The sequence below is a fragment of the Grammomys surdaster genome, unplaced genomic scaffold (assembly GCF_004785775.1).
Source record: "Grammomys surdaster isolate TR1022 unplaced genomic scaffold, NIH_TR_1.0 1036, whole genome shotgun sequence".
Taxonomy (NCBI): Eukaryota; Metazoa; Chordata; class Mammalia; order Rodentia; family Muridae; genus Grammomys; species Grammomys surdaster.
The window spans coordinates 1,556,218-1,567,082 of NW_021605455.1; positions in this window are offsets into that span (position 1 = coordinate 1,556,218).

A 10,865-nucleotide genomic window follows, 5' to 3' on the forward strand; every position below is an offset into this window, starting at 1 on the left:
AGAGAGAGAGAGAGAGAGAGAGAGAGAGAGAGAGAGAGAGAGAGAGACCTCCTTTAGGCAGGTCAGATTCGTGAATAGTCTTCTATCTTTTCAATACTGTGACAGTCCTACCTGCTCCCCACTGCATCCTATCTTCTCTTCATCTGTGAAAATCTAAAATCTAAAATGAACCACTGCAGACCATGCCCCTGCCTGAGTCACCTATCTTCTCACATGGGCAGAGCCTGGACCTGACTCCTCTGTTTTAGACTGTTTCAAGCTCTGGCCTGTTCCAAAACTCCTCCAGAAATGATTGTGAGGACATTTCCTTCAGAGCTTCTCAAGATACAGAGTAAGGGTAGAGAACTGAGTTGTGAAAAACAAAATAGAAGCCTTCAGTGTTAGGATCTGGAGAACCTAGATACAATGTTAGGCTCCAGAGAGCCTGGATACAATGTTAGGATCCAGAGAGCCTGGATACAATGCCTGACTCCATTGGGGACAGGGGCAACATTATCCCCTGTGAAAAGCAGTGTTAACCGTCTCCACAGCATTTGTGATGGATGACAAGGTATCTATCCTCCTGTGGAGAATATTCATCCCACCACTGAATGTTTAGTATAGTCTTTGGAGTATGTGTGACCAGGATGGCAATGTCAGCTGTCCTGATTGGGGATCACAGCCAGGAAGCAGAAACAAATTCTGTCAATAACACACTGCAAGTACATATAGTGATTAAGGTGCACAAACCAACTTTCAAGAGCTAACAAACCACGCTAAGAACAACAGAAACTTATTACCCCCACTTCAAGGATGAAGACGTAAAGAAAACTGAGGACCAGAATCTTTAAGTAACCAATTGGAGTTAACAGTTAGAGATGGTGAAGTGGACAAGTCCACTCAGGTGACCTGACTCCAGAGTCCATAATCAGCTTCACAGTAGCAAGTGACTTTTCACTGGGATTGCAGAATCCTTGGTGTGTACTGTTCACAACAATCTTCTGTCAGAACACATCTTTTAATGTTCACCTCTTTTGTTTTGAACTCCTGGATGGCTCCCACTCCTTCCGTGCACACCCCTCTGCCTGCTTTTCTGCCGTTGTGTAGTTGTGTATTCTGTGCTCATCCTGCCCACAAACTCCACTTGACATTGCCAGGAACAAATGCAGCATACCCAATCAGCATCCGAATTGCATCACCCTGCACCAGCCAAAGTTGGTCTAGCTCAAAGACGCCAGACAGCTAGAGATAGACCCAGGTATATCCTGCAGTCCCCAAGCCACCCTGAGCCTTAAAAACTTGACTTGTGGGTCCATTTCTGGGGCTCACTTATTTTGCCTGAGATACATATATATGTGGGAGTGCATCCAACTATCCACCCATTCACCGAATTTATACATTAGCAACGAAGAAAGCCGTTCAGACTGAAATGAGCAGAGCTGAACAATAAGCTAAAACATGCCTAGAGCAAGTCAAGCAATAAACAGGTTTTTAATTTTTTCCCCTTCCGTCTCTTGAATGTCTGCCTCTGATGGATGATGTGACAGAGGAAGGCGGCTCCATAAATTCTGAGTTTAGAATACTAAATCAGCGAGTGGCAGCCGAGCGCTGGGTGCCGGTTCCCCCTCTTCTTGCAGTTGCTGTTTTTATGGGGATTCTGTGACCTAGCCTTGCCCCTCTTGAGATCCAGCCCCTGATAGGAATCATAAAAGGAAAGCAGGGTCCATGGCATCACAGTGGTCAACGATGGCAGCATTTGAATCCCTAACTCATAGGAAATGTGATTCAGAAAAGCAAGGTCACACAGAGAGGGGGGGGGGGGGCTAAGTCTGTCTGCAGTAGTGGTGTGGGTTCTTGGGCTTCAGCACGGTCATATATCAAGGTTGTTTCCCCCCCACTTTTGTAGATGAGAAAAATGAGGTTCCAATCAGTTAGGTAGCTTTCTAGTACAGCCAGCAAGTGGAGGAGATAGAACTAGATGCCAGATAGACAAACTACATCCCGAGTTCACTCTCTGCACTGCGGAGATTCCTAAACATGCTTCAGAGTGGTACATGGACACAGTTGCAGTAGCAGTATGTATGCTGAATACTGGAGAAGACAGGAAATGATCAGGAGCCTTTCTGCAGGGCTTCAGAAAACATTTTTATTACCCTTTCCTGCTATAATATAATTGTAGTAAGAAAAATAAGTATTGGAGAAGATATTACATATTGAAGATGTATAAATTCTTCAGATAAAATCCTTTCAAGTTTGTAAGGAGAAGCTTGACCTCACCTCTATGTTTCCATATTGCTTCATGCTTGAAATGGCCACTCACCGATTCTTGATCGATACCAGCTAATGATGGCCGTCTCCAAATTCTCCATAAGCACCACACATAAGAAGAGTTGCTGTATAAGGAGGTATTAAATTTTTGAAATCATTTCTTATAGACAGTTAAAAATTTTATAAGAGTTGAAATGATAGTTTAACAATCCAACAACTCTTCCTGTTCTTTCATTGATAATTTTATTGTTGACATTTCCTGGGCTGTTACATTTGAATTTCTAATTGAACTGGCTTTGCCTATTGAATGTTTCAACATAATGATGAGAGCTGACAGAGGTTGTGTACACAATAGTGAGCAGCCACCCACTTGGAAGTTAGCTCAGACTCCCCAGGAGGATGTAACAGCAGATGAAATAGATCGGCCAACGGATGTAAGGCAGAGTCTCCTACATGCCTGGGCCTGTGTGCCATGTTTGTTGGGTGCTTAGGAAAGTGTCCCAGCAGAACTTTAAAGCTTCTCTGCATAGTGCAGGACCACCTCCAGATTAGACATGCAGGTAGAAAAACACATGACGATTGCAGTGTGATGTGGGGTGACAGTGTCTGCAGTATGGGTGCTTGTGATGGTTTGTATATGCTTGGCCCAGGGAGTGGTACTATTAGGAGGTATGGCCTTGTTTGAGCCGGTGTGGTCTTGTTGGAGTAGGTGGGTCACTATGGGTGTGGGCTTTAAGACTCTTCTGCCTGCCTGGAAGCCAGTCTTCTCCTAGCTGCCTTCCAAACAAGATGCTGAACTCCCAACTCCTCTAGTCCCATGTCTGCCTGGATGCTGCCATGCTCTCACCTTTATGATAATGGACTGAACCTCTGAACCTGTCAGCCAGCCCCAGTTAAATGTTGTCTTCATAAGAGTTGCCTTGGCCTTGGTGTCTGTTCACATCAATAAAACACTAACTAAGACAGCGCTGTACTTCTGTTTGTGCCACAGGTAAGGAGCACAGGAGAACCCTCTGAAAGTTGTTCTCCAGACTTGATGGCTTTAGCACACTTCCCTTCTTTACTGCATAGGTAGGTCTCCAGGGAGGCCAGCTGGAAAGAGCTGGGAACGTGGTGCCATTTCTTAGCTTACAACTCTAGGTAATGATTTCGGAATTCTTTAGCAGAACATTAATGCATTATAGATTTCAAAATAGTTAGAGGACAGGAAATTGAATGTAGTCACCACAAAGAAACGATAGACATTTAAGGTGACAGATATGCTAATTACCCCTGAGAAGATCAATGCCTAATGTCTACATGAATGAAAGCATCACATTATAACTTTAAAATATGCACAAATGTTACATTGTTCACATTTTTTAAGTCTGAAGGAAGTCCTTAGCAGAATGGAGGTGTGGAAGCAAGACGTTTAATGAAAGAGATTTTTATAGAATTTCAAAGGTGTGCTGTGAGCTACACATAGGTTTTAAACATGGACAAGAGAATAATACAATGAAAAAGTCATTTTATTAGCCACTTGTCTTCTCAACACCCAGATTCAGAAGATTATCCCACAAGTGAGAAAAATCAGGACAGGTAAAATTGGAGATTCAATGATCATGCCCCTCAGTGAAGCCCATAGCAGTGATTGTTGGGATCTGGGAAGGATGTTGGGGATGGAAATGAAACAGGAGGAGGGGCTGAAGTCCTGATTATAGATCTCAAATAGGCACGGGGAAATATGAGAGCCAAATGAAGTATCATTCAGCAGGGCAGCCAGGAGAGCAGGATGCTCAACAAGATGTCTGAGCAGAAGAACAGCGATTGTTGAGGCTGCATGGGAAGTGTTGAGATCAGCACCTATGGCCTGGTGCCCATGGGAGAAGTCCAGCACATCTGGCTCCCCAAACAGACACAGAGAAGTTCTAGTTTGGTTTTTTGTAACTGTGATAAAAATACTGACTCAACATCACTTGGAAGACAAAAAGTTTGGCTTACGGATAACAGCCCAAAACTGAGGGAAGCTAAGGCTTATGGGTAGCAGCCCATCACTGAGGGAAGCTAAGGCAGAAATTCCAGACAGACGCCTGGAGGCAGAAACTGAAGCTTAGACCATGGAAGAAAGTCTATTATGAGATTGCTCTTGGCTCACATTCAGCTGCGTTTCTTACACAGCCCAAGCTCATCTGCCCAGGGGCACCACCCGTGGTGGCCTGGGCCCTCAACATCAACTAATAATCAAGAAAGCATCCTCCTCTCCTAGACATGCTCAGAGGACAACTAATGGAGACAGTTCTTCAATTAATGTTTCTTCTTCCCAATTTGACAACCAAGATGAGCCATCACAAAATGGCCTAGCAAACAGCTGGGAAGGAAGCTTCAAAGCTTCGAGGGTAGTGCAAGGAGACAGTCAGGGCGTTGGGCTGGCAACTGAGACCTGAGAGGACCAAGATCATGTGCTGCAGAAGCAATAGGGTGGAACCAATACCTGGGACTCATGGGATAATGTGTATTTCAATTGTCTGCAACTCTGAGTGGTTGGAAGATACTTGATCACTCTAGGAAGAAGACAGGCATTAAAGCCAGTGACTCTTTGCAGGAAAAGCCATGCATTATCATGGGTTGGTTACATTTGTTTCTCACCTCTGGAGGAAATGAGGGGTAGTGAACTAAGGTAAATTCTATTGTACAGAAACATAGGAAGTTACTTTGACACATCTAAGCATATGATGTACAAACAATTCATCTTTTACATATAGCCACCATGTATATAATCATTAAAACCATTGATAAAACAAATCATGACTAAAACCCAGTGGGTGCAAGAGGAGAGTATTCACTTTATGAAATGATCCTCCCGCTTATAAAACATGGCACCACTAAAGCCCTTTATCTGGCCAGCTGTCGTTAAAGTGGTTGCAGTCATATTGACTTCTGTGAGGCTCTCCTTCCTGGCAGCCATCCCAGCACAATGCTGAAGAAACCTGCACTGGCTCACTCTAATCAAAGCTTCCCCTGACTGGTCTCATGCCACTTCATGAAGAGAGGAAGAGTTGGCACCGATGGACAGATGGACATGCTGACACCAGACACAGTCAAGTGTCTTGAGCTGTAGTCTCCATTGTCCCATAAAGGTGCTGTGGAACCTTTCCCTCTTGGCTTCTAGAAAGGAAAAACCAGACTCTTACAGCTCTATCTCAAACACTACCCATAGGGCTTGGGTTACAGACTGCCCTACTTGTATTCTTGTAGGTAAGATTATAGACCGTACAGCAGTGGTTCTCAACCTTCCTAAGGCTATGACTCTTTTATACAGTTCCTCATGTTGTGGTGACCCCCAACCATAAAATTTTTGTTGTTACTTCTGTAATTTTGCTACTGTTATGAATTGTGATGTAAATATCTTATATGAAGGATATCTGATATGTGTGTGTGACCCCTGTGGGATTTATGACCCACAGGTTGAGAACCACTACCTTAGAGGCACCATAAAGAATATGACAATGGCTAGAAGCTCTAGTTACGTGCTAGACCCATCTCATAAGGGACTATTTACTGCCTACTCTATATTGGCTACCTGCTACTCACAAAGATTCCTGTCCCACCTTCCTGCTCTGGGAAGATAGAATTCCGTAAACAAAGCAAGAAGAGAACCAAATAGCTTTCCTCGAAGTCAGGTGTCTGTGGGTCCAAGGGAAACAGGAAGCGAGGCATTGTAACTGTGACTCCTATAAGAAGCATAAACAAAACAACAGAAATAATAAGGTTGATTAGTAAACGATGGATTTTGATCAATACCTGAGAGGTGCAGGGCCAATAGTTTCTTAGATGACCTTACGAAAGAATATGGTGGATTCACATTCTGGTTCAGTTTCAGGCACTCTTTGCCTCCAAGATAATGCGTTTGTGTTAGAGACTGTTCTCCAACTAGTCTCCACTGAATGGGAACTGAGTCATGGGGGTACTAATTTCATCAGTGGGTTTATTAGAAGGGGGTGATTGGAGGGTGTAGGATCACTAGGGTGTGTCTTTGGATAGTATATCTTGCTCTCTCCCCTTCCTGTGTATCTCTTTCTTCTTCTTGGACATCATGGGGTGATCAGCAGCGATTCTATCACATAATTCTGCTGCCATGACACTCTGCTTTGTCCAGCTGACCTTGGACTGGTCAGGGACTGGGGGCCAAAATAAATGTCTCTCTTGGATATCTGTCACCAAGAGGAAAAACCTCACACAGTCAGATGGTCTAAAGACACTGTGATCCCAGTAGTTGGGAAGCCAAGGCAGGAGAATCATGAGGATTTATTTGGGTTATACTTCCAGGTAACAATCCATCACAAAGGGAAGGTAGGCTAAGAACCTCAAGCAGACACCACAGAGGGGCACTGATGGTTAGTATGCTCCCCATGGCTTGCTCATGGCCAGCCTTCTTATACCACCCAGGACCACCTGCCCAGAAGTGACACCACCCACAGTGGACTGGGCCTCTCATGTCAATCATTAGTCAGTAAAATGTACCCACAGAGAAGTTGAATGGAGGTAATTCCCCAGCTGATATTCTCTCTTCCCAGATATATTTAGGTGTGTGTCAAGTTTATCACTGGAGATGCATAAGTTGGTCACACACAAGCCTTGAGTATGAGGGACAGATTCCTGAGAATAACATAGAAGAGCTTCAACCACAAAATTAATTGTATGAATTTCTATTACATGAGGATCATGAAGGGAAAGGATTGAAGACATTCGGATGATTTTAGCCTATTGTGTCTGAAAGAATAAACTCAAGTGGGCCCAAAGTTCATTCGACACTAAAGCCTGATACAGTTTTTGTCTCCTTGTCTTTGTTAAGGTTTGTATTGCTGTGATAAGACACCATGACCAAAATGAACCTGGGGAAGGTCACACTCCATCACTGAGGAAAGTCGGGGCAGGATCTCAACTCAGGAACCCGGGGCCAGAAGCTGATGCAGAGGCTATGGAGGAATACTACTTTCTGGCTTCTGCAACTTGCTCTCTACCATCGGCTAGCATCATCCATAATGAGCAGGGGCCTCCCAAATCAATCACCAATCAAGAAAATGTATCACAGGTTTGTCACAGGCCAATCTAACAAGAGAATTTCCTCAATTGAGGTTCCTTCTTCCAAAATGATTACAGCTTGGGTCAAACTGATATAAAATTAGCTAGCACACACTCTGTCTTATGTCAAATAGATTAGACACTGATAATGTTAAAAATATGGCATATTAGGGGCTGAAGAGTTGATTCAGCAGTTAAGAGCATTTGCGCACTAGTAGAGAACCAGAATTTGGATACCAGCACCCATGTGGAGCGGCTGATAACCACCTATAACTGCAGCTCTAGGATATCAAGTGCCCTATTCTGGTTTCTTGAAACACTCACATCCTGTGCATGCATGTACACACACACACACACACACAAATTTAAATACATGGCATTAGGCCTAGGTGATGAAATTAGTCATACATTTTCCTGAGTGATGATCAATGTTAATATATTAGTCATTCACTTACTAGAACTGATATTAAGACAATGGCCAGGGTAACTTTAGGTGAACAGCGGCTGTCATTGCTTCAAGCACACCAGTTAAGAGTGTTCTGAACTTCGTGCCCTGTAATCTGAGTGGAGGGAGCTGCACTTTGGTCCCATAGCCCAGGCAGAGTTTTCTGAAGGTGGAGTAGCCAGGAACAGGTGTCAGGTAGCACTGCTCAGTTTTCCATGCCGTTCCGTTGGTGAAGTCCACAGCCCTACATAAAGGGTAGCCTGGGCTTGCCGGAGAGGAACCGACACAGCTTCTGATAGAAGATGGAGGGGATGGAACTGGGTGGGGAGGAATTTCCACCCTCAGATGCATCTGACGCTTTGTCCATTCCCTGTTCTCTCCTTTCTGCAGCCACAGTCCTGAGTATCTCAGTGCATCGTGAGCAAAATGCCCCTGGTTCTTCTCATGGAGGGAAGAAAGGAAACTGAGTTTCCACCGCTGAGCAAATAAATCTCTTTCTACATTTTGGCGTTATGAATAATTTATACACTGCTGTTTCAAACAAACTTACGGAACATAAGATAAAAGACAGAAATGAAATAAAATAAGCCGATTAAAATAGGCAGGGAAAACCAGGAGGAAGCAGAGAGCTCAGCTCCATCCAGAGAAATCAGGAAGGCCAAGTCAAAGTTAGTCTTGGTTGTTGAACCGTGTTTAGCTGTGAGCTTCCTAAGAGAAGCCAAAGAGAGGAAGAGAGAATGGCATTCTGGAATACAGATAGTAAAGTGAATGTGTGTGTTCAGATAAAAACCAGCCTTTCAAGGCTTCCTGGATGCTCAGAAAGCAGGGCAGGGTTTGAGGGTATAAGGGATTTGATAGAAACTGGCTGTGCTGGCTACTTTCATGTTAGCTTGACACAAGCTGGAGTCATCTGAGAGTAGGGAACCTCAACTGAGACAATGTCCCTATAGATTGGTCTGTGGAAAAGACGATATGGCATTTTCTGAATTAGCGATTGATGCAGAGGGGCTCAGCCCATTGTGGGTGGTACATCCCTCGGCTGGTGGTTCTGGGTTCTATAAGAAAGCAGGCTGAGTATATCATGAGGACCAAGCCAGTAAGCAGCACCCTCCACGGCTTCTGCATCGGCTTCTGCATCATCTTCTGCCTCCAGGGTCCTACCCTGAGTTTCTGCCTTGGCTTCCTTCAGGGATGGACTTATAAACTGTAAGATGAAACAAACCTTTAAATTCCCAAGTTATTTTTGGACGTGCTGTTTTACTACAGCAATACACTGGCTTTGATTGCTCTGCTAAGTAAAATATATTGAAGTCATTAGTGTAATTACCAGGCACTTGCTGTTATAGGAGCTACAAAGTTCTGTAGGGCAGAAGAAGACAAAAGGCCCACTGCAGTCTTTGCCCACTGCAAGTCTGTAGCCCAATGACAGAGATGCCACAGGTTGCAAAACAAGCATATGATAACAAATATTAAGATCTACTTTGTAACAGTCCTATAGTAGGCTGGCAATTCCCATTTTTCTAAGGTTGAAAAAAGTGCCCAAATAGAGCCTAGATGTATGTAATGTATATATGTATGTGTGTATGTATATACACATACATTATATATATATATAATTTCACAAACTCCATCTACTCCAAAATCTTAAATCTAACTGTCCAAAGAGTGTACCATAGTTGCCTATAGATACAAAAGAGCTTTGGAAGAAGTGTAAGTTTAACTCAGCACCAGCTGGGATGTAATTAGGCCTGGTCTAGTCATAACTATTGGCGTGTTTTACAAAAACACAGATTTGGTACCCAATCTATAACAAGTTTTTCAGGCAGCCCTTCCACACGGCCATGAGTCAGTCACAGCTGACTACTTACATTTAAACAGAAACAAAATGGAGGCTCCCAGACATGTGCCTTTGCTTTGACATTGCACGTCTGCTGGTGGTGAAGCCAGGCCAGGGCTCCCTGGTCCCTAGCTATTTTGTGAGCATGTGTCCGTGTGTCTCTATGTGTGTGTGTGTGTGTGTGTGTCTAAAGGTGTGGATACTTTTGGTTGTGTACACTGAGAACTATGCATGACCCTTATGAGAAACATAAAAGTCACCTTCCAAGCAAGCCACGGGAGGAGAACCTTGAAACTTTTGGGAAGTAGAGTCAGGCAAAGTCAATAGCAGGAACCCATGTCATACAAATCATGCCCAACAAATGTAACTGCTTTAAAAAAAAATCTGTGGAAATGCCAGCTGAGGAGATAAAAGGAAAGAGGTGGGTGCCAAATGCTCTGTTTTAGGAGAATGAGTAAGGAGAACAATTTGGGCAAGGTTCTGAGTCAAAATGAGTATCTGCAATTCAAACCAGCCTGGAGCAGCGCTGACCGGGGTACCTGAGACCCACACACTAGCCAGAGCCTAGGGTCCTTCTGAGGTCTTTGTCCCAGTCTGTGGGAATCTTCATGCAGAGTGCTCTGGAACAGTAGCAATGCTGGAACCTTACCAGAAATATCAATTCTGAGGTCCATCCCACATAGCCTGAATATCTACATGAGACAAAATTTAGAGGGAATTATTGCATACTGAGCTCCAGAAACTCTGGAAGTTGAAACGTGCTCACACGCGGACAGTAATCAGGTGCTGTCTCTCCTCTGCCCACGTGCTGCTCCCCAGCAAGGTATCTAGAAGTTACAGTGTATCCAGAATGTGCTGTGATCCTCCAGGCCTTCTGCTACAAAAAGTCACCTTCTCCCAACACCGAACTATCACATCACTGACTCGGAGATAGCCTATTCTCCCAGATGTTCTCAGCCAGACCCGGTCATTCACACCATGGGGATAGTTGCCTTTTTAATGTTAAGAACCAATTAATGAGATTAATGGTAGATTTCAGGCCACAAAACATCCAAGAGGACACATCCATGATTCAGTATCCCCTCTGAGAAATCAAGGATGAAAACTTGGATTGGGTGCAATCTTGGACTTGTATCCATACTGAGCGTTTGGTTTTTGTTGTTGTGTCTGGTTTTTGCAACGTTTGCCATTGGACATAGGCCAAAAAAACTAGGCAAGCCATTTGCCACTGATCCACCACCTCCACACCCCCAGCTCTTGTCTGATTTCTGTCAA